The sequence below is a fragment of the Doryrhamphus excisus genome, chromosome 22 (genome assembly GCF_030265055.1).
Source record: "Doryrhamphus excisus isolate RoL2022-K1 chromosome 22, RoL_Dexc_1.0, whole genome shotgun sequence".
Lineage (NCBI taxonomy): Eukaryota > Metazoa > Chordata > Actinopteri > Syngnathiformes > Syngnathidae > Doryrhamphus > Doryrhamphus excisus.
In genome coordinates this window covers 838,377-862,204 of record NC_080487.1, presented here as the reverse complement: position 1 = coordinate 862,204, position 23,828 = coordinate 838,377, and the positions used below count along the sequence as shown (strand labels likewise).

Genomic DNA, 23,828 nt, shown 5'->3' with positions numbered 1-23,828 from the left:
ATTCATTTTCTACCGCTTATCCTTACGAGGATCGTGGGGGGTGCTGGAGCCTATCCCAGCTGTCTTCGGGCAAGAGGCGGGGTCCAGCCTGGACTGGTGGCCAGCCAATCACAGGGCACATATAGACAAACAACCATTCACACTCACATTCATACCTATGGACAATTTGGAGTGGCTAATTAACCTAGCATGTTTCTGGAATGCGGGAGGAAACCGGAGTACCCGGAGAAAACCCACGCATGCACGGGGAGAACATGCAAACTCCACACAGAGATGGCCTAGAGTGGAATTGAACTCGGGTCTCCTTGCTGTGAGGCCTGTGTGCTAACCACTAGTCCACCATGCAGCCCTAAAATGTAATATTCATTCATTTTCTACCAGATTATCCTCACGAGGGTCGTGGGGGGTGCTGGAGCCTATCCCAGCTGTCTTCGAGCGAGAGGCGGGGTCCACCCTGGACTGGTGGCCAGCCAATCACAGGGCACATATAGACAAACAACCATTCACACTCACATTCATACCTATGGACAATTTGGAGTCGCCAATTAACCTAAAAAAACCTACGCATACGAGAAACCTACGAGAAAACCCACGCATGCACGGGGAGAACATGCAAACTGCGAGGTCTGTGCGCTAACCACTCAACCGCCGTGCAGCCCCAGACAGTTTACAATTTAGTTCAAAGAGGAGTCGATACAAGCAATTGCAACGCCAATGTTGGAGAGAGCGATTAGCGGCCAACAAAGGTCTGGCCAACGTCAACGTTCCACATGACAGGTTGGACTTCAGCTTTGGTTTTCCTTAGTTTTCCTGTTTGGTGCTCTTAATTTGGTTTTCTGTTTCTTATTTTGGGAACATGGCTGGCAGAAGAACCTGTTGGTCATTGTTAATCAGACAGACTCTGCTCGTCAACCTCATTATTGTTTGCCGTTTTGCCACGGACATTTCCAGACGGCTTGCAGATTGATTTTGGTGAGCACTTAGTTGTGCTCGTTCCTGCTTTTTTTTTTATTTTGAGACGCACATTTTTGTGGACTTCTACTCCTTGTGAGACTCACTCCTTTTCCCCGGAATTAAAATGCTATTGATTGCAACCGCCCAATGTCCTTGAATCCTGGGGTGGCGCTACATGCTCTTACAGGGCCAATTGATCTGGGAAGAGGAACCTGGTTCTGCTTCCTTTTCTGACTTCTGACAGGGAAGTGGTAATCGCACAATAAATAAAAAGGACGTTGACAGATTTGCTGGCCTTGCTATGCTATATTGACATGAGCGTCTGTTTTCCTCGCACCGGATGACGAGGTTTCACTCTGTCTTAATACCTGGGCGTGTTGGTTCTATAGCAGGATGAATGGTGCATTGTGTAATGTCTCCTAAAAGAGACTGATTAATTTTCTTTGGGGTATTTCTGTTTTTTTGGGGGTAATTTAGGCCATTTGTTTAATAATTGCATTTACTTTTGACATTCAGTTACTTTTAATACGATGTGCTATCATTGTTATGCCCTATGTTATCCTCACATTAATGAAATAATTGTCTTAAAATGTGTTAATTGCAAATCGTGACAGGCCTAGTTGTTAAGATTCTAAGAACAGTGTTTGCATCCGCCAAGCCAGCTGTACGATTGTCCGTCATGTTTCTGCTATTAGTAAGCCTTCATCGTGTCCGTCAAATCAGAGAAAAATATTCCATTCCTAAAACTGAGGACAGCAAAGACAGCTGGGATAGGCTCCAGCATACCCAAGACCCTCGAGAGGATAAAGGCATACAAACTGTGGGCGAAGGATAATTCACTGGTATTGTAGTGGTACACATGGTACACAGAAAACCTATTTGAGAGTGTCGGTAATGTAGTAGTTCACATAGCAATTACTCGCTAGTCATAACAGCCCTGTGATTGACGTCCATTTTCCCGCGTTAGCATCCCCCACAACCCTGAACATGGCAAGAGTTACTAAACTTGTATTATACAGCAAAAGCCTACACAGTTGATGCGCGCCGAGGTGAGGACTACTGTACGGGTTTATCAACTCATGTCAGCTGAGTCACAACTGGTGGGTTCTAATCCTTAATGTCAAATAGCAGCAGCAGCCTACTCCATAGGCGCGCTCACGGAAGTCGTACACGGGCCAAAGCGCCATTTATTCCACCCGCCTCCGACTTTCTAAAGTGACAGGAAACGGAATAATCCCGGTCCTTCCTGTCAGCTTTATTGACACGTGCTGCAGGATCAAGTCCCGAGCAGCAGCAGCAGCAGCATCGTCCTGCACTGCCAAGGAGCCAAGGAGCCCCCTCCAGACCCTGCTGTTATAATCCTGGTGCAGCAGGTCCTGGTCATCAAGAAATGATGGATGGGATATTGTCGTTTGATTCATTTCACGGCTTTTCGTGGATTTGTGCAGTATTATATAAAATAAAACACGGATCCGGGTTAATTTCTGCTACTGTTCATGGCATTTTTCTACATTCATGCATTTTGTCCACTTCAAAGAGAAAGGTTTCTGCAAATAAAAACATTTTGTCATATTGAAATGAATGTATTGGAATGTGCAGACAGGCTTTCAGATAGAACTGTACCTTCTGAAAATACCCTTTTTGCTTCATCTTTCATAAAAGGTCTTATTTTCACCCAAAACTTTATCTTGGAAAGTATAGCCAATCTGCACTTATGACTTTTTTTTTGATAAGTGACCTAAATGAAATAAAAATCACTACTTTTGCTCCTGAAGGATTTTGCTTGTAGACCAGTGTTATCAAGTAATAATAATAATAATAATATTCATTCATTCATTTAGGGTTGCTGGAGCCTATCCCAGCTGTCTTTGGGCGAGAGGCGGGGTCCACCCTGGACTGGTCGCCAGCCAATCACAGGGCACATATAGACAAACAACCATTCACACTCACATTCATACCTAGCATGTTTTTGGAATGTGGGAGGAAATCGGAGTACCCGGAGAAAACCCACGCATGCTCCTAGCTGTAAGGTCTGCGCGCTAACCACTAGACCGTCGTGCTGCCCTAATAATAATAAATGTAATTTATTTAACGCACTTTACATCAATTGAATGATCTCAAAGTTACAATAGAAGAATAAAAGTTAGCAAATGTCACAATAAGACAATAAGAACAACCAAAATAAGTAGAGCAGTGGAGGTGGAAATTTCCAAAGCCAAACAACACAGAACCAAAGACGTTAAATATGCATTAAAATAGGCAAACTATGTAAAAGCTTTTCTAAAAATATATATTTTTAATCCTTTTTTTAAAACAGTCTAATGCTTGTGCCGCCCTCAGATGGTCATAGAGTCCGTTCCACAGACTTGGCGCAGGTTTTTTATCTATTGTCCGATTCATTGATTTATTGATTACCGTGGCAGATCTTTGCGTCGCAGTGGCATATGATCTCCAACAGCAAATATCATCACACAGGAGCCACACGACCTAGCAAGTGTCAGCTCCTCACGCTGAAGAATTCAATTAGCTGCTGCGGTACACGGCGACGCACGGCACACGCCAATGCGGACATGCTTATAAAAGATGCAACAGCACGAAGGAAGCAACAAAGAATGAAACATTCTGTAGCCCAGGGTGTTTGGCAGCGCCGGAGAGAGCAATATGAACACCGCGCCAACAGAGGATGCTCTCACACAAACATCATTTAGTACCAAATTCATTCTGATCAATTCCTACCCAGCCCGCTAAATTAATTGTGTCAAGCGCCTGGCAGTAATTACCCGTCCCTTGAAATGCTATTATTGGTAATAACTTAACAATGGCAAGAACTAGTGATGTCACCAGATCTCACAAGATTCAAACATGACAATATTTCATCAAATGTTAAGTCATATGCAGCTCAACACGATTGCCGTGTATGACTTCTATCAATACATGTGGTACTAGAGCCTATTTCGGACTACTTTGGACTCACCAATTTCCCGATTAGGCACTCTAAGCATCATGGGAACTGTAGCTCTTTTAGCATGAATATTAAAAATACTGCACTACATTTGTTTTATGTGTTTACATGAAGCCAGAAGCAGCACATTCTCGCCGGGAATGGTGCTCCGTTTATCCACGGAGGTGGACAGTAACCACAGTACTCACTGTCTAGAACGCGGTAGTCCCGCTATGCCAAGTTGTACTAAGATTGTTTGCAGTTAGTCAACGCGGTACCCTGACGTCCGGCTTCTGAGCTCGTCTGACAAAGTGTGTCCGACAATGAGTGCTCCTCCTCGGGCAGGGGAGGTTGGAGGTGCACCAGCGACGCCCCCACTCTGACTTCACACGGTAAGTCAGGGGTCTCCAGCCGGTAGATCATGAGCTGCCAGTAGCTCCGAAACACTTTTTGATTAGCGCGCCAAAGACTTTATTCGTTTTTATTATCAACTCCTTTACCCACAATTCAATACAAAGGGTCGAAAAATCTGCATCCTATGTTTTGTTTATGTTTTTTTTAAAAGTAATGCTAAAATGGGCTGCACGGCGGTCGAGTGGTTAGCGCGCCGGCCACACAGCTAAAAGACTTGAATTTGATTCCACCCTCTGCCATCTCTGTATGGAGTTTGCATGTTCTCCCCGTGCATGCGTGGCTTTACTCCGGGTACTCCAAAACAAAAACAAAACATGCTAGGTTAATTAGCCACTCCAAATTGTCCATAGGTATGAATGTGAGTGTGAATGGTTGTTTGTCTATATGTGCCCTGGGATTGGCTGGCCACCCAACCGCTCGCCCAAAGAAAGCTGGGATAGGCTCCAGCAGTAAGCGGTAGAAAATGAATGAATGCTAAAATATCAGCTCGTCTTGTCCTCGTGAAGCCAACATCCTGCATTGTGTCTTGTGAGTGGAGTGTATCGTGACACCGCCAGCAAGAACCAGTCAAAACACAAGGACACCCAAAATATCCTCTGTGTTTTGGACACCAGATGACATCATCAGTATGGAGAAGCTACCCACACGGTTTGACTGGCCTGCAGCCAAAGGGAAGGCTGCTCTTCCAAACACGTATAGCAGCGGCACGCTTGCATGTGCCTTGATGCCTTGACGGGCATCCAACGCCACACAACAACATCTGTATATTTCCACATCGCCACATCGCAGTCACGGGTGCTTTTAGCGTGGAATTTTCCCAGCTTTGATGTGATGTTGAAAAGCAACACGTGACTTGGGAAAGGTGCAAGAAGAAAGCCCACGGCCTTCCAGATGTTTTGGGTGCTTCATCAGCTAAATGGAAGGTACAGGTGGTGCTTGGGTTACATACGAGCTACCTTTGCAGACTCTGATGGAAGTCCAGTGTTGGCGAAAATCAGACCTCATACCTTTATGATATCTACATGAACTCCTAGGTCAGTCACACGCTACATAGAACACATGACGGCCATAAAATACAGTCATAAAACATGCACTCATTAAATAAAAGTTAAAAAATAATAATAATAATAATAGCAAACTTTCCATCACAGTCATAAGATCACTACACTGCCTTATTATAGTTATCTGTACCATGAGGAGGGAGTGGCATGATCATGGACGGAGCTCCACACACTATGCCTGTATCCAATGACAGCCCCGCCTCCTCCCTGCTCCCATCACTCAACCCCACCCATCAGCTTCCTGCACCTTCTCCTTTTTCTCCATCCTCACATCATCATCACCATCGCCATCATCATCATCATCACCATCGTGTCCAAGCACCCCCCCCCCCCGGCTCCTCCATCCCACCCTCCTCGCTGACATGTACGCAGGTTGCATCTGAATGGCTCATCACACACGTTACTGTTGTCCGTCCGTCCGTCCATCCATCCATCCGTCCATCCCGCTTATCCTCACTAGTGGCTATGCCGGTGCTGACTTTGGGCAAGAGGCGGGTTCCTGGACCGGTGGCCAGCCAATCACAGGGCACACAGACCAACAACCATTCATACCTAACATGCATGTTTTGGGAATGTGGGAGGAAACCAAAGATGCCCAACACACAGATGCCCCAAGCGGAGATTCAAATCCAGGTCTTCCCCATCTCCTGACTGTGTGGCCTGCATGCTAACCACCGGTCCACCGTGCGGCCCACATTACTGTTGTAACCTTCATAAACAATTGCATAAGAGTGACCCCTTTGAGGAGTGACGGCTCATATGCTTTGCGTGCAAATACCATTCTTTTTTTTTATTATTTAATGATGAAGTCCCATTTCCCCCCCCCCCCCTCAAAGTGGGAACTCATTGGAATGCTCCAAGGCCTTGTGCTAAGAAGTACACACAGTCCTTGACCACGATACGCTGCTTTAAATGTAAATGAGCCTCAGTGTTCCAGGACAAGTTGGCCATGAATATGCATGCAGGCTCAAATTAGCTTTGCTTATCTAATAAATATTGTACTCTTGCACTCAAGTGTTTAAATTTAAGTATTATTGTGATACCTACAAGGTATGATTGTGTAACTACATGTTTGTGTTAGTGTATTTATATTCACAAATACATTTGAGAAAAAAACCTCAATGAAACGAAATGAAAGGCACCACACTCAAAGAAAGTTGGAAAACACTTCAACAGAAGCGCAGCATTCAGACTCCAAAAAAAAAAAAAAAAATACTTTTAGATTTTATTCAAATGCCTTGGGGTCAGATTCTCACAGCAGGTCCTTGGCTTCGCTTCGCTTCGCACCCAATCGCAACACTTCCTTTATGGCTGGGCAAGTCCTTACGTTGTCCTTTCACTTCTGGGAGACATTTGCCTTCAACTTTCAAATCTACAATAGCAAAAGATGGAAGATGAATACACTCTTTATCAATGCGGCTTTTTCTATCCCCGGCGAAAGTGCTCTTTGAAAAAGGGTTTCCGCAGGTCGCTTGGAACTAAATGGCATGAAGAGTTGCACTGCCAACAATAGTTTTGTCAACCTGACACAGCTCAGCTAAAAAGGGGAAATAGCGGCGTTCCTTTAGTTTATCCTAGCGAATTTTTGATCATGTGGAGCATTCATGGAAAACACTTTATTGGATCCTCTAATGTTGTTATTGAATTACATCTGAAAGCTGAAGACTTGGATACGGCTCCCGTCACACCGAGGTGTGTTCGTACAGAACATGGCATAACGACGCAAAGGACAAAAGTTGACCCCCATAACGACATTCGTCCAAAATAATGACATGCTTGTGGAAATTATGCCACTAGTTCGAGGTCCGATAAGCGTCTTGTCCCAAATCACCATCAGTGGCGTCTTAGCTGTGTTAGAGAGCAAAGCAGCATCCTGCACAGCCCGTATGTAAAGAATAAAATGTAAAGAAAAAGAAGGCGTATGTTTACTCTGATACATACAAAAAGTCATTTCGGTATCTTAAAAGCAGCAAATGTTATGTTTGCCATTGGACACATTAAATTAGACTTTTCTATGTGGAAATAACCTCACATAATTGCTGTGGAATTTGTCGGCAACAATTTGTCAGTTTATAAAACAACGAGTAGACAAACATACTTTAAAAAAATAAAAATAAAAAATAACATGTGTATTGGTGTGGACAGGGCCTAATATTTGGAGACCGGCTTTGCAACAAGAGGATTTTCACGGATTTCTTTTTGAGCCGCTCCTACCGTGTCCGCACGTTTTAAGGTGGAAATATTAAATAGTATTTCTCCGTTTCAGCCTCCACACATTCTGTTCTTTCTTCTTCTATAACAGAGAAGTACAGAAACAGAGGGCCATGTCGCAGCCCTGTGAAAACTGTATAACAACATATAATATCAGTACTGTTTTTTTACATGTACATGGAAGTAGCTAAAGTGAATGCTTACAAACTTCCAAGCAGAACGCACAATAAATCAGCAACTAGTAGCAAGATCAGCTGACCTAAATGACAGCGCGCCAATCAATGCGTGATAAGAATTTAGAAACAACATAGTCCAACTTTGAACAGGAGGTACCATAAAAGGGCGGAAGAGGGTGGGCAGGGGGGCCTCCCAAGATGGATGACAGCCGCTACAGGTACCACACGGAGACGGCATGCAGATTTTAGATGCAACTCATTAAAACCCAAAAGGAACAGCTGCTGAACCTCCAGAGGCGCCATGCAGGAGGAGGAGGAGGAGGAGGAAGGAAGACGGGGGAGGGGTTTGCCGGACTTTAGCACAAGAAACAGGTGATGTCGGCTAAAAACACACACTGTCACTTTGTATTCTAAACGCATGACAAAGTCAGTCCCATTCGCTTCGTGCAAGTCTTGTCTGCTGCCAGACCTCCCTGTCCCACGGCCGTGTGCAAGGAGGGCGGGGCCACGACGGATGTGAAAACACAAGTTGCTTTTTGGCCCTGAATATGCATGGCCACGAGCTGCAGCGGGAGGGCTGCGTCTATGCAAAAACGTAAACATGCAAGTGAACCCGACCAAAGTGTCCCAAAGCGTCTTTAGACGATCCCCGCTCGCTGCGTGTCTGGAAAGTGGTCGGCGAAAAAGGCAATGAAAACGTCTCACAGGAGACATTCAGCAAATTCTGTACGCCTCGGCCAAACACTAAAACCAGTGGAACGTTTCAGGGTGCAGCCGGAGCCAATTTCACCCCCCAGCATTTATTCAGGATTAACTCAACTTGAGCAAATGATGATTCCATTAAGCGAGAGCACCTCATGTAAGAATAATGGCTAATCGCTGTGCGTGTTAAACACATGACAACGTTAAATAGAACCCATTCCTAAGCAGATGTTGAAATAATGATTCCCTCATACGAGTCTGATCAAATCATTTGATTCATGTTTTTTATCAGGGTGGCGTAGTCGCGCTTACGACCTTCCGTAAAGGATCTTAGCCATAGTAGCTAATTGTTGTTGGCTTAATTACGGACCCGATAATTCTTGAGTCAACAGGGAGAATGGTGTGCGGTGCTAGCGAGTCCCTTTAGAGTAGTTATTCTCAACTGGTTTGGCTGCAGGGACCCCCGCCCCCCTTGTTGATGGCGGCGAGTCCAATTACGGAAATTTTTCCATTCATGTTTCTTGAATATCTTATACTTGAAAAGTCAAAAGTGTGGTCAGTCAATGCAAAGTTATATTGAAAATCCCACTAGCGATTAGCATGAGCCATTTTTAGATGGCGATTTCGAACACCTCCAAATATAGCAAATTACAAACTACTTGATATGTAGTATACATAGTACGTACTACAGTAAGTTCAGTCAGAAATAGCACTACCGTCACCAACCGGAGAATTCCTAATAATCCCCTTCAGAATAAACGTGCAAGATCAACCAGTTAGGACAGTTTTTCCTGACTGGAAACTCAGTAAATTTGACAATTAAATAGAACGTTTGACACGTGAAGCCTGTTCAAACATTTTACTGCCGTCAATTAATCCTGTCAAATATTGCGGAAGAGTGAAATAGTAAATACCGCCACTGGTGGGGACACTAAAACTGAAAAGCTACTTTATTATTTTTCTTTTTACCATTATAGAGACCACTTGGTTGTTGTGGGACTGTTTTTACAGAACAGAAAAACCCACCACTATCACTTCCATCTTAACACAGAGATGTGGTAGCAACACAACATCCAGTATGGCGGATCAGATGCTTCGTTTGAGTTTGCCCCACAACATAGTAATCCTGTCAAGTGTACACATTTGCACTTGTGGAAGCTAACTCTTATACTCGTAAACCACTGCACACAAGATGGTGTAAATGTCTCCAAACCAGCACCCCTGCTGTGTTGCCTATGCTATTATTCTTCTGAAAAATACATCATATTCCGGCGCCACTGCATCAAACCTCAAACTTGGACTGACTTGCAATTTCTCACGCTGCAACTTGAACTGAATCTCCATGAAATTAGGTACAAACCTTTAGGGAAGTGGCAAGTACATGTATGCAAAATCTGAGCAATATTGGTTGAAAAACATGGCCGCCATCCAGCAAAAACAGTCTTTGCAGGGGCACGGAGGCGGGACTTAGCAACGACACGAACATAAGTCAACGTGAAAAGTTGTAAAGTAACACTTCTACTCCTCACCTTGCCTGTGCGATTAGTTTTTGACAAATACACCACATGGTGGCGCTGTTATTAAACGCCAAAGTCAGGTTGACTCTACAACACACCCAGTGTAATGTTAAGGGCAGGGGTCACCAACATGGTGCCCGCGGGAACAAGGTCGGCCCACCAGCCTGTTCTAAAAATAGCTCAAAAAACGCCATATACCAATGAGATGCGTCTATTTTTTTTGGGGGGGGGGGGTATTCTTGTTTAAAGCCCACTTGCATGTAAACTGGAGATATTTCATAACATGTCACGCAAGCTAACATGCTAACTCGGGATGAGCGAGTACGCCACCCATCTGTATCTGTAGCTCTGTACTCGGCGTGGGCGGGGCATACACCAAAAGTGGGTGTGGTTTAAACTGAAATGTGCGGGGCTTATTTTTTTATTATGTTTCAAATTGACGTGGATTGTCAAGTCTTTCATAATGATACACATCTGTTTCTTGTCTTATGAAATCATTCTTCATATATTGTGAGAAATCGTTACCAGCAATTTTAGACAATTTGGACCGATCCACTTTTTGCCATTCTTCAGTAATCAGCAGGAGAACATAAGACGCACACATACGTTGTTAGGATCTGTTTGGGTTTACAATGTCTACCTACAGCTTCGTTATTAAATGACTTGATCACATAATAAGGTCACTTGAGCAAATTGGGGGAGCCCGCGGGAGCCAGTCACATTAATCGGTACCCAACAAGTAGCTCTCTCCCGGTTTTAGGATGTTTAGTATTTGGTACACAACTTTTGCGGACTGATAAGCCCGTGAAGAAAACACGTCCGCCATCAAGCAACGTCCATAAGTCATTGCACATGTCCAAAACGTGAACGATGTGGTGTTATTTGTATGCCAGCATGTCCGCTAAAGCCCAAATCTCATCTGCGCCTTCCCTAAATCCCCAACCTCACCATTTCAGGAGAAAATAGTTTTCACTTTAGGTTGGAGATAAAAGGAAAGCACTGAAAGTTGAAGCAGCAAAGGATAAGGCTCACATCTATTTAAAGACAAACAATTGCACGTTCCTCAGCTTGATGTATTAAGAAACACGGTCTACTTCTATCAGGCAACAACTTCAGCATCATAAATGAGCTTCTTTCTATCTTCTGCTGCTCCAGATACCCACAGAAGGAAGCTTGGATCCAAGATAGGGTGGCTGGAAGTACACTACATGTTGCCTTTGTGTGCATAACGGAAAGGGTGAGGGTGGGGGGGGCGGGAAGCAATACCGGAGGTGAAGAAAACCTAAGTGACCAGCAGCATCATCTCCAGCTATAAATCAGTACCTCGGTCAACGTGGCTGGAAGCATTTTCGAAGCTATTTGCAGACGATAATGCCGGCCATTCCTTTCGGCCCCGGGGATGGGGGGAGTGGGTGGGGACGTACGCTCATGAATCATGAGCCTTTTAGAGCAGCATGGATCGCACCTTGCAATGTCTGGAAGGTCCCTCTGGTTCGCTCTCGTAGGCAGATGAATACGTCAGAACAATGAGTCAAAACGAAGGAAAATAAGGCTGCTTAGCACGATAGCTCAGCAGACATGAAAGGGAACGTTGCACGGCTGAAAAGTAGAGCAAGGCTGTGTACGTTCATTTGCACGCGCATGGAGTGATGAAGACGCCAAAAGGCAAGCTGAAAGACGCCGCAGCTCTGAATAGCGCCGGCTCGTCCTTTAATGCGTCGACTTTTCAATGTAAAGGACTTCCCTCTCACCTTTTACACGTGAACGCAACGCTCAACATCGAAATTCATTACAGCAATAATAAGTCAAAAAGGAAAACATCAGAAAACAAAGCCCACAACAGGTTAACTGGACTGTGAGGTGGTGCAATTCCACATCCACAACACCTAAAATGGCGGCAAATCGGTAAGTGCAGGTTTTTTACCAGGACCACAAGGGGCCCAAATTTTAGGGACAGCCACCGAAATCAATTCATTCATTTTCTACCGTTTATCCTCACGAGGGTCGCAGGGGGTGCTGGAGCCTATCCCAGCTGACTTTGGGCGAGAGGCGGGGTCCACCCTGGACTGGTGGCCAGCCAATCACAGGGCACATATAGACAAACAACCATTCACACTCACACCTATAGACAATTAACCTAGCATGTTTTTGGAATGTAGGAAGAAGAAGAAACCAGAGTACCGGGGGGGAGGGGTTACTCTCTTTTTAGAGTTGGGACACCATGGAAAGATTCCGGTCAGATAATCATTTAATCCATCCATTTTCTACTGCTTATCCTCACTAGGGTCACAGGGGTGCTGGAGCCTATCCCAGCTGGTACAAACAACCATTCACACTCACATTCATACCTATGGAAAAAAAATAACCTAGCATGTTTTTGGAATGGGGGTGGATTGAACTCGGGTCTCCGTGCTAGTATCACACACGCTATCACAAACATATTTTAATTACTTTTATTTTGTTAATTGTATTATTTTGAACTAGCCATAGTAAAAAAAATTGTACTTTGTACTTAATGGTCGCAGAGTACTATTGGACTAAATAGGCCAGATAACAAAAGGTAACATTTTAGACTCGCTATAAGTACTCAGCAACTTTTCCATGAAATTACCAGTTTTGCAATGTTCTCAATTCATGTTCTGCTGGTTGTTTAAAAACCTTATTTAAGAAGTTAAATGAATAAATAAGTCATACAAATAGAATAAAAAAAAAAAACATAGCAGCACAACAGAGTGGCGGCCCCATGCAGCCCTCCACCGCAGATTCAGAACATCCTCGGGAAAACCCTGTAAGTTGGGCGATTTTACATGAAGAGTACACAAACAGTACAAGGGTATTGCAGTGTATTGTATATTTATGAGAAAGTGTACATATGAATCATATCCATATTGACAACAAATAGAAGCCAAGACCTTTGGGCAGAGAAAGGCCGGAAAGGAAATCCACCACGATGGAAGCTCAACACGAGTGTAACACCAAGCAAGGGGAGCTACCTACACACTTTGTCAAATCAAATTTCATGCGTTTTGACACACCAGCAGCCCAAAATGATTCCATGTTCCAGGCATGAAAGTGCACATTAGTACGGAATGAAGATATGTTTGACACCAATCACCATATTTATGAGTACAGTGAATCCATACCAGCCCGACTCACTCACATTTCATGGGCTAACTGTTTTCATATTTTACTAAAACCAACTTTGACTTGACTGTTTCAAAAGGGCAGCTGGAGGTTAAATTGGGAAATTAAATTCATGAAATTAATCTCACTCATTTGAATGGAATCACCGTCTGGTACGTACGACACGTTTCAGCTAATTTCGGATCCAAAATAAGGATAACGACTGAGATAGCGGCTTATATTGTTCATATTTCAGACAATAAGATATGATATTGGTCATAGAATATTGCTACATCAGACATCATTAAGACATCTTTATGGCGGCGTCCACCCTGGACTGGTGGCCAGCCAATCCCAGGGCACATATAGACAAACAACCATTCACACTCACATTCATACCTATGGACAATTTGGAGTGGCTAATTAACCTAGCATGTTTTTGGAATGTGGGAGGAAACTGGAGTACCCGGAGAAAACCCACGCATGCACGGGGAGAACATGCAAACTCCACACAGAGATGGCCGAGGGTGGAATTGAACTTGGGACTCCTAGCTGTGTGGCCTGCACGCTAACCACTCCCCCACCGTGCAGCCTCATGCTAATAATCCATAACTCAAATCCTGCTGACAAACAGTAGATTTATGTCAACATACATTCTGATGCGGAAAAGTTAGCCAATCAGCAAATGATTAGACACATTTAATTGGGGTCACTCGTCAGTCTTTGGGGTTTGAGTCCATTATGCGCAACTGAAAAACATTCGAAGTAGCCATAGAGTAGTTTTAGCCAGTCCGGTATTTGCGGCAGCCACAATGCCTGCAGTAAAAACAATCCAGGTGAGCTTATGCGTGGAAGTCGTGTAATTGGGCCGGGCTGACGTAAACGAGTCCATCTCCAGCGGTCTGATTCATCACCCGACCGTGAGCTGCAGTGTGACATGACATGATGCTGTCAGAGCTAATGATCTCTGACGGCATCACAGCACAGTCGGGGGTGGTGGGGGAGGAGGGGACGCACTAAGGTGCTCAGAGCCAAGGCCCTCGGTGCGAGGAGCTGTCATCATGCCTCCTCGCTGCCAAGCACTCCCACTCCTGAAAGAAATCCTTTTCATCTGCTGCATCAGCAGGGCGGGATAAGACTGCAAGGTGCGCACTTTGGCTTATGGCGATCCACTCTGGGCAAATCAACGCAACCGCCATCAATTCTCGTGCCAAACGCGAAAATGATCATCACAAACACGCCACTGCCAGGACGGCGTTGGCTTCAGCTGTCAGTCAGGAAAGTCCTGACAAAGTTCTGTGATACTCCAATTTAATTCCTCACTGTCAGAATGATTTGCACACTTGATGGAGCGGAAAATAGTGAGCCTCCCATTATCTACCTTCTTGATACTTAGAATAGAACACGGTCAGGACTAGACTAGACAACTAAAATGACATTATCCTTCCTTATAAGAGTTTATTATATTTTTTTTTCTCGGTAGAATGGGACTTTATTCTCATCACTTAACTTTTCCGCAAACTAATTTTCAAAAAATTGCAACTTTATTATTTGTTTTGTGTCTCTCCTAATATTATGCACATTATGTTGCTAATATAATAATATTACAAAGTTATTCTCCTTTTCGTGTAAGATTACAACTTTCAACTGAATATTTTGACTAGTGTAACTAGTCTAACCCCTGCAGCCTCGGGAAGCCCACTCGCCCACTCGCCCACTCCAACACTTCCCAGCACTCTGGGTTGTAGCCGTGTACGATAAGGTGCTAGTTGTCTTTTGTTGACGTCCTAACTTGGCTTTGACTGGCAAACTAGCAAACCAAACTAGCAAGCAGAAATCCGCCAGGCCTCTTTTGCAGAATGTTCTGAACTCCTGTTTTAATGCTAGCGTGGTAATTACGCTGCCTGAAGGAGTTTGTGCCATAGCATAGCATAGCATAGCATAGCATGCGTTGAACTTGTGAAACCAAAATCAACACCACCTCTGCTGGTTGCATCCCAGTACTACATCTCCCATTTTCACCTCAAAGCTTCCAGATGCAATTATTGTTACAATCATCATCTCAATGAAATGCCACATTATTCACAAAATAATCAACATGCAAAGGAGTTTTTGGATTAAAGTGAAAGTGAGACAGGATCCTTCGTGCGTGACTTCGACGCCGCAAGTAGCGATGCCGGGTCATTTTAACTGTCAGAAAAAATGGCAAATGATGAAAGCAAACGTTGGAAAGACATCTCAACGCATTGCTTGGCTGCGTGGTGCGGTTAATGTAGCGTGCCGCTAATGAAAATGGAGAATCCTTGGCTGAGCATTGTGTGACAATCAGGTTGTGTGTGTGTGTGTGTGTGCGTGTGCTTGTGTGCGTCTTTGTCACCTTTCCTCTTGCATGTTTGATGAAGGGTGAGCGTGGCATTTAAGCCCAGCCTGATAAAGACGGCGGCCTGTTTGACCTTATGTGATATTCAGCATCCATCCAGGTATGTGTGTGTGTGTGTGTGTGTGTGTGTGTGTGTGTGCATGCTGGGGGAGGGGGGAGGGGGGGGGTCTAATTAGGTAGCAACTTGAAAAGAGCTGGTTCAGGCCGAGCGACTGAACCAACAATATCCACCAGGGCGCTGTCTGAGAAACGAGTGCACCTTTTTACCGACTCAGCAATTACCGAGACACGAGGGTGCCTGATGTTTGATTTAATGAGTCATAAAAATCAGCAGCGTTTTTTTTCCATTTCCCGTTATTATTTTATAAGCTGTCAAAAAACTGTTTTCAGTGAATCCTTAATAAATTTCACTCTACATGAAAAGAACTTGAAAATGCTAAATGTAGCAGAGCCAAAAAGAGTGACACGGCATATTCCGTCTCATCACAGAGAGTTTCTCTGCGGGACAGCGCAAAACAAAGAGGCCCTTTTAACAACGAGGCAAAAAACAAGCAATTATGTGCGCTATCAAAAACAAGCAGGACCACTTGAGCTAAACAAGCGCAGCGCCGCATTGTCCGAAAGACACAGAGTAAATACTTTGGATTTGTTCGAATATATTGGACCGAGTGCCCCCGGTTGAAGGCTGCTGATGGAGATGTGTTGGCGCTGTGAGAAAAACAAAGCAGGCATCATTAGTCATATTTGTTAGTAGTATGTCACAGGGGAGTGTGGATGCTAGCTCCTATTATGCAAAAGTGACTTTTAATCGTGTTCTATGTTCGTGTTTATGAACACCACCAAAGAAAAATCCGACTCGTTTCTCCACCTTTGACAGAACAGGCGCTGCTTTAGAAGTTGCGTTTAAAAAAAGCAGGCATTGCTACACATCTTAACATAAAGCCTGGAGTTCTGTCAGTACCGTCGGTTCCGTCAGTCAGTTCCAGACATGAGCTAGAAGCTTGATCATTTAGTTTTTCATCAGTGCTGACAGCGTTTGCTAAAATATGTAATCTTAGCACTAGCACACAAAGCTATGCTAACGTGTCCCACTCGTCAATGTTATTATCTTGTATGTGTACTAGACGGTGTACTATTGCCCTGCCTTGGTGATCGTATAATACCGCATCTTACCGTTAGTCGAGCCCCGCCAACATGTCCTCAATCACAGTAAACGTGCCAATAGAGCAGCTACACACCTGAAGCTTTCTAGATCTTCCAGTATCTGTGTCTATCCCAGCTGTATTTCCTTAGATTTGTCTGTTAATTTATTCCACCCATGGTCCGCCTCCAGGCACGCCCACCCCGCTCTGATTGGCCACACTCCCAAGCATTCCCGAAGACTTCCGGACTACTGGTATAAGAGTGGACCCCTGACTCAATGAGGCAACTTAAGTCCGTGCAGACAATCTTAGTAGAGTACCGACTGGTGGTGGAAGAGGGTATTAGCAACTCCAGACACATGCACACTCTGGGGGGCGGGGCCTACAGTTGGTGCTCACTGTGATGTCACAACAAATTCTCTGAAAACCAAGCGTTCCGACCCGCCCCTAACTTCTTCCAAATATGTTTCCAATTGGAAAAATAGATGCACTTTTAATATGATTGAGTATTAAACAGAGCTTTTGGAAGTGATTAATCCCCAAAATACGATGCTCCACTCATGTAAAAAGTGAATAAAAGAGTACAAGAGCACTTGTATCACACTCCATCAGAGACAAACACAGCTCATTAGCTTTATAGCCACACACAAAAAAAAGCTTGTTCCTGCTAGGGTTTAGTAAAAGCGTCCAATTCAAGCATCAAGGCCAACACACTTCCAATATATTATTCTGGAACCTCGAATATTTATATAACTGGTGAAATATACTTCATAAAAATTAAAATTCAAGTGAAATTCTGGTATATGTGCAATACTACCTTTTGTTTACTGTATAGGTTATTGTTTTTGATTTACATATAGTCTGAACAGCACGTGCCACTTTTTATATTTATATTCTTATTCATTATTTTGTTTTTTTTTTTCCTTATTTTTGAACTTCTACAAAATGCACCGTGGAGTTGCACTCAAATTTGGTTTTATGCAATACAATGACAATAAAGGCGATTCTGATTCTGATAACTAAGCTAAGCCATTAGGTGGTGATAGCAAAGAAGCATTATGCACAATTTTCGGGTAAAATATGTAAAGTCACCCAAACCAGCAGTTATTTACTGTAGATGTTACTTTCACTTACTTTCACCATATCAAGACGACATGGACCATAAACACTTTTTTCATTTATAAGTCGCTCTGGAGTATAAGTCGCAGGAACAGCCAACCTATGAAAAAAAGTGCGACTTGTAGTCCGGAAAAAACAGTAAAATAAACAGTATAAATAAGTAGTTTGCAAATGTGAAAATATATTTAAATTAGAAAGTATGCTGCCATCTTGGATCGAACTTCAATCCATCCCTTCCTGCTGGCCTGCATTGCCTCCATTGTCTTTAGAATTTAGAATCCAGTTCAGGTTATTCCTGATTAGACACCAGGTTAACACCCCCGATGACTCAGCATTTTCCTAATTCACGACGACACCCCGATCATCAGCACATGAATCCATAAACGACTGGCGTCTGGTGGCAATCTGTCAAGAGTATGAGCAAAGTGGATTACACGTGGAACAAACGTCCGTTCCGTAACCCCTGAATGAAAGCTCGATGCTCCGAGTAGTGAAGACATGCACGATGAGGTCTTCCAAGTCAAAGACACTGGTTCCATGGCGCAGCAGCTACCATGCAGGCCGACAACTCGGCTTTAATGAGAAACGGACGGAATTGATTAGCATTTAACCTCCCGGCGTCACCCTCGTTCACCTCTCCACTCAGGAGCAACAACACACGCTAGGAAGTCGCAAACATCCAATCCCGCTCGCTGCGGTTTAAAACGATGCCTCTCGCAGCAGCGCGGGACATTTTTAGAATGCACGTCTGTTTCCACTTCCCCCCCCCCTTCATTGCAGGAGCGCTATAAAGAAGCCCTGTGTAAACGGTTTATAATGCCACCAGTGGAGTCTGTGAAGTGGGAGAGCTGGTTTCAATCAGTAGTCAAATTGCTCCGACATTATCCTCGCAGACGGACGCAGTAAATCGCTGAGCCGCTTTGCTGCTGACGCTAAGGAACGAGTATTGTTAAAAATCCACCGAGTGGATGTATGGCGAGGCTAAACGGGAGAATAGCTTGCGGCGTCCATATAGATATGACATTCCCATGTCGGAGCAGAAAATCTGAAGACCTGATTGAATTTGACGAGCTGTTTGAAAGATCATCGCCAAGTATGAAGATGGGGATCAAGAATCTTCACTGAAGCCAAAATTGTCAATTTCATGTCCATCATTTTCTCCATGTAACTAGGAGTAAAATAACCCACAAAAAATGCGACTTATGTATTTTTTTCTACCTAATTATGCATTTTTGGCCTTGTGCGACTTATAGTCTAGAAAATATGGTATTATCAGAACTGGTTTAGTTGGTCTCAAAAATGTTGACAATACCTTTGAGCATCAATTTGTGGCACAATAAACATTTCAAAAACACACCTGCATTGTTTTGCTAGTTAAAGTTAAATTTAAAAAAAAGTTTGTTTGGCCAGTCATATTTTTTCATTGTACTTTTAATATTCATGTTAAAATCTTGTCTCATTGTCGTGAACCCGATCTTGTCTCATCTTGTGAGTTGGGTGTTGGGTGACACCCCCAGTCTTTGCACATCAATAAATGCTTAGCATCTTTCAATGAGTCTTTGGAACGCAACTTTATTTGTATTTTAGTTTATTTTGTCATTGACAATGCTTTATTTGAACCAAAAATACGTAAATTTTGCTAAAACATGCATTTTTTAAATAATAACAGGCCTTAGTCAACCACAAAACAGCATTGATTTCATGAATAATATATTTTGAACAACCGTGGTGGAATGAAGCCTGGAATTTGAACCGCAATGTGGTGAGGGAAACTTCACCTAATTGATTGGAATTATTTCCATTTTCTCCTCTACTTTTATTCTCTTGAGTTTGAAGCAGTTCTTGTGGTTAGGTCCTCGGTTTCTGTGCGCCAACGCCCTGACAGTGGTCCGATGAGGCCCCTCCCAACCACCACAAACCAACACACTGGAGGCAAAACCTCTCATTAGAGCACTGGAGGCTGGAAATTACCAAGAATCTACCAGGATGGCCAAGAAGAAAGCGGGTCCGCTGGGAGTTGGTCGCGCCTGGTGGTTTCTCAGCGTGTGGTCAGCTGAGTAGCTGGACCTCGTAAATAGCCCAACTCCGCCCCGCCCCCGAGAGAAATCACCAGCCGGGAAGAGGAGGCCAAGGCAGATGCTCTGGCGACCGGCCCCAGTCCGAGCCTTCTAGGAAATACCCTACGCAAAGCGGCAGGGCCAGGATTCAGGTCAACACGCAACACAGGCAGGAGCAGCCACGTCTTTCATTTCCAAGCAAACAAAAGACGAATGCGGCAAAAAACTCTAAGCTTCTTCCAACAGGATAGAGATTGACCTAAATAACGCAAATATCCTCAAAGAATCGTGATTCTTCAAAAGCTTCCTTGGATGAGTACTCAAGTAAGAGAAGCAAAACTTTTAAAATATACTTTTGCAACACATTCAATGAATTATTATATGGGAGCCATTTCAACTGAAGTAGTGGGAACACACTGAAAATAATAAAATTAGACAATGGCAAGAAAATAAAAGGTTACTGTATTGAGACCTTTTGATGCTATACTAATGCTATATTTTGAAACAGCACAATTGGTAATAGTATGTACCCGAATAAGGTATTGGAATCATAGCATCACACAGACTTCCATGTTTCCCAGCCCGCCACTGATTCATTTGGACCGCCACAGATCAATTTGGTGCTACCTATAAAAAAAATTCTTCATCAAGTGTGTCTGATCTCTGATCTGAACCCCCAGAGTGGTCAACAATTCCATACACCATTTGTCTAATAAACCCAGTATTATGGGACTCTGAGTGGGAGAGAGGAAAACACCATGCACATGTGTCATGGCCAATTATGCAAATCAGACAATGATGTCATTACCCCCCCCTCAACGCAGTTAGAATGCAGCCCTGTGGGAAACACAGGATTTGCATGCATGTTAGCTTAAAGTTCACGGTCTCTTCCTGTTGCTGTCATTGTTTACCATAGCAAGCGTTCATCATGCAGGGCTGTTGTCACAGCAGTCACCTCCTGGTCACCAGACAGCTTCTACTCGCCCTTCTCAGCTGGTAACCCAGGTTTTTGGCCAACTATTAACAGCTCGCAAACAGTATGGAAAGCAAAACAATGTCAGAAAATTCACAATTGCACCTGAGGATTACAGACTGAAATACTCCAAATAACCCACCGTCGTGGGATGCTATCGTCACGCAGCCGAGGCCTTGAACTCTCTTCTAACAACAACAACAACAAAGATGAGAACTAATGTGTGAAAACAAAGTAGCCTGAATTGAAATCGGTGAAGGTTGGAAGAAACCCGCGTGCAACGTCTGATGCAATTGCCAGAAAGTAAAGTGCACACTCTTTTATCCTTTCGGCAAGGGAGGACAAGATCAGAGTATTGATCCACGCATTGCTCGGCATGTCCATCAACCAGCAACTTTTGAAACCAAGACTGCTTTGTCATTCATGCATGCGTACAAGAGTATCTTTGACGACAGTTTTTGCAGCAGATCCCAACAAATTGCAGAGGACTTCTGTCATATAGATCATCTTTGACGAGTGTTTGTGTAATATTTTTGCAGTAGATGCTTAAAAACAGCAGAGCAACCCCGTCACATAGAGGATCTTTGATCTGTATTTTTGCATACATCCATTCATCCCTTTGCCGCTTATCCTCACTAGGGTGGGGGTATGCTGGAGCCTATCCCAGCTGTCTTCAGGCGAGGTCCATCCTGGACTGGTGGCCAGCCAATCAGAGGGCACATATAGACAAACAACCATTCACACTCACATTCATACCTATGGACAATTTGGAGTCGCTAATTAACCTAGCATGTTTTTGGAATGGGAATGAGAATCGAACCCAGGTGTTCCCCATGTCCTGACTGTGTGGCCTACATGCTAACCACTCGGACAGATGCTTAAAAACAGCACAGCAACCCTGTCACATAGAGGATCTTTGATCGGTATTTTTGCATACATCCATTTATCCCTTTGCCGCTTATCCTCACTAGGGTGGGGGGATGCTGGAGCCTATCCCAGCTGTCTTTGGGCGAGAGGCGGGGTACACCCTGGACTGGTGGCCAGCCAATCAGCCAATCACAGGGCACATATAGACAAACAACCATTCACACTCAAATTCATACCAATGGACAATTTGGAGTCGCTAATTAACCTAGCATGTTTTTGGAATGGGAATGAGAATCGAACTCAGGTTCAGATGCTTAAAAACAACAGAGCAATGCTGTCACATAGAGGATCTTTGACTCAGGTTTTTGCAGTCGATGCTTAAAAACAGCAGAACAATGCTGTCACATAGAGGATCTTTGACTCAGGTTTTTGCAGTAGATGCTTAAAAACAGCAGAGCATTTGTGTCAAATAGCGTCCTGTGCTGCTTTAGCTGCATGATGCAATGCTTAAAATCAGCCAGCGTGCATCCTTCCTCCCACCCTCCCTTCTTTTTTCCCAGATTGGATGAAGCCTTGGGGAAGGCTGCGGGATATCGGTTTTTAAAGCAATAAACGCATACTAATCACAATTTGGAATTGTAATTCCACTACCAATAATAATAATAATAATGACTGGCAGGTGCAGCCTGTTGTGATTGACGTCTTGGATGTGAATGTCATCAAGGTGACCACATGGATAAGATGAGCTGCAGAAACACAAACCCTCCAACAGCAAGTTTAAATAACTCATTCATATTCCATCATATCTCGACTAACAACTCACCTTTCCCGAGAGAAAGCAGCACAATAACGCCAGGAAGTGACTTTTCCAAGTAGTTGGCGTGCAAAAACAAGCAAGGGGGCGACTGTGGGTGCGAGGCGGGGAGAGGAGCGCCATGAGCCGGCGAATGCCTCGGTCACGCTGGGCTGACCCGAGCCTGGTATCCGCTCATTCTTACACTTCCACCCTGCCCGGGAACTCGGTGCAACCCACGCCGATAAAGTACAAGTTGCACACCACAGACACAAAGATCCCAGCGTGTTAAATCGGAAAAAAGAAGCACTTACCGAGTCTCCTCTTTGTCGCCGCTTTTGGCATTTCTGTGCCCGAAGCGCTCCGAATTCACTTGGGAACGAGCCGGAAAATCCACTTCATAGGCAAAACAAGACACAAGTCCAGGGTGCTGGAATAAAAGAAGGGGTGCACAGAAAATACGATCCAGCAAGTCCGGGGAGACTGCGTGGATCTATTCGTGGCAGCGCAGTGCCCCCCCTATCTCCGTCCGCGTACGGGCACAAATAAAGCGAGCAGAAGCAAAACTCAAATGATTCTTTTTATCTCCGACCTTGAGAAGATATCTTCTTGTTTGACTGGAAGGAGCAGCAGCACCGGGCAAGAAGGGAATCCAATCCGTCCTCTCCCCCCACCACCACTTCTCCGTCACGCTTCTCGGAGGAGACGACACACTCTGCTCTGTCACAAGGAGGGGGGGGGGAGGGAGAGGCGGCGAGCGAGTTCGGCTCTACTCGGGAAACTTCGGCAGCCTCCTGCAGCCTGGAAACAAACTAGCTCGCTGCTGCTCCATTTTTAGTGATAATGTTGTCGCGTTCTGTTTTCTCGGCGTAGTTTCGCGACCCCAGGACGTAGAGACGAGGACCCGAATGCAGGTAAAATGTCTTTTCATGGTTAGCACAACGCAGCTAGCTAAGACGGCTAGCATGTACAAACATAGCAATGACAACGGGCCACACACCTGAACTAAGTAGACATGACTGAAATGGGAAACAGGTGCGAGGGCTGAATGCAAAGCGCAGGAAAACGGAACAGAGCAACACAGGAAGTGAATACAAAATAAGGGCACGAACCAGGAACTAAGGCGTGAAAGGAAGCTAAGTGAACTGTCATGGGGGCTAACTCCCGCATCGTGACAGATGTTGCTGTTTGCTGTTGAATTACTCAAAGTATGGCTCTATGTTAGTGACGACTAAGTCCGAATATAACGTGAGTCAAAGTGAAAGAAACCTTATGTTCTTTTTATGGATCAACTCCGTATATGACAGGAGCATAGTGCTCTTTTTAGAGATCTGCTGAAAAATATGCCTGTCAATGATCCTCTAGTTATCTTACAGTTGTCTTACAGAAAGTTCCTGG

At 44.3% G+C, this 23,828-nt stretch overlaps 1 protein-coding gene across 13 annotated transcripts in view; it reads right to left on the bottom strand.

The window, feature by feature from the left end:
* LOC131109441 (receptor-type tyrosine-protein phosphatase F-like) overlaps positions 1-23,423 on the bottom strand; it is a 185,117-nt gene extending 161,694 nt beyond the window's left edge. For all 13 annotated transcript variants that reach the window (XM_058061446.1, XM_058061454.1, XM_058061451.1 and 10 more), the window contains exon 1: positions 22,745-23,423. The gene's annotated coding sequence lies outside the window, so the exon portion shown is untranslated. The remainder of the gene's footprint in view (positions 1-22,744) is intronic.
* Positions 23,424-23,828: the final 405 nt, after the last annotated feature.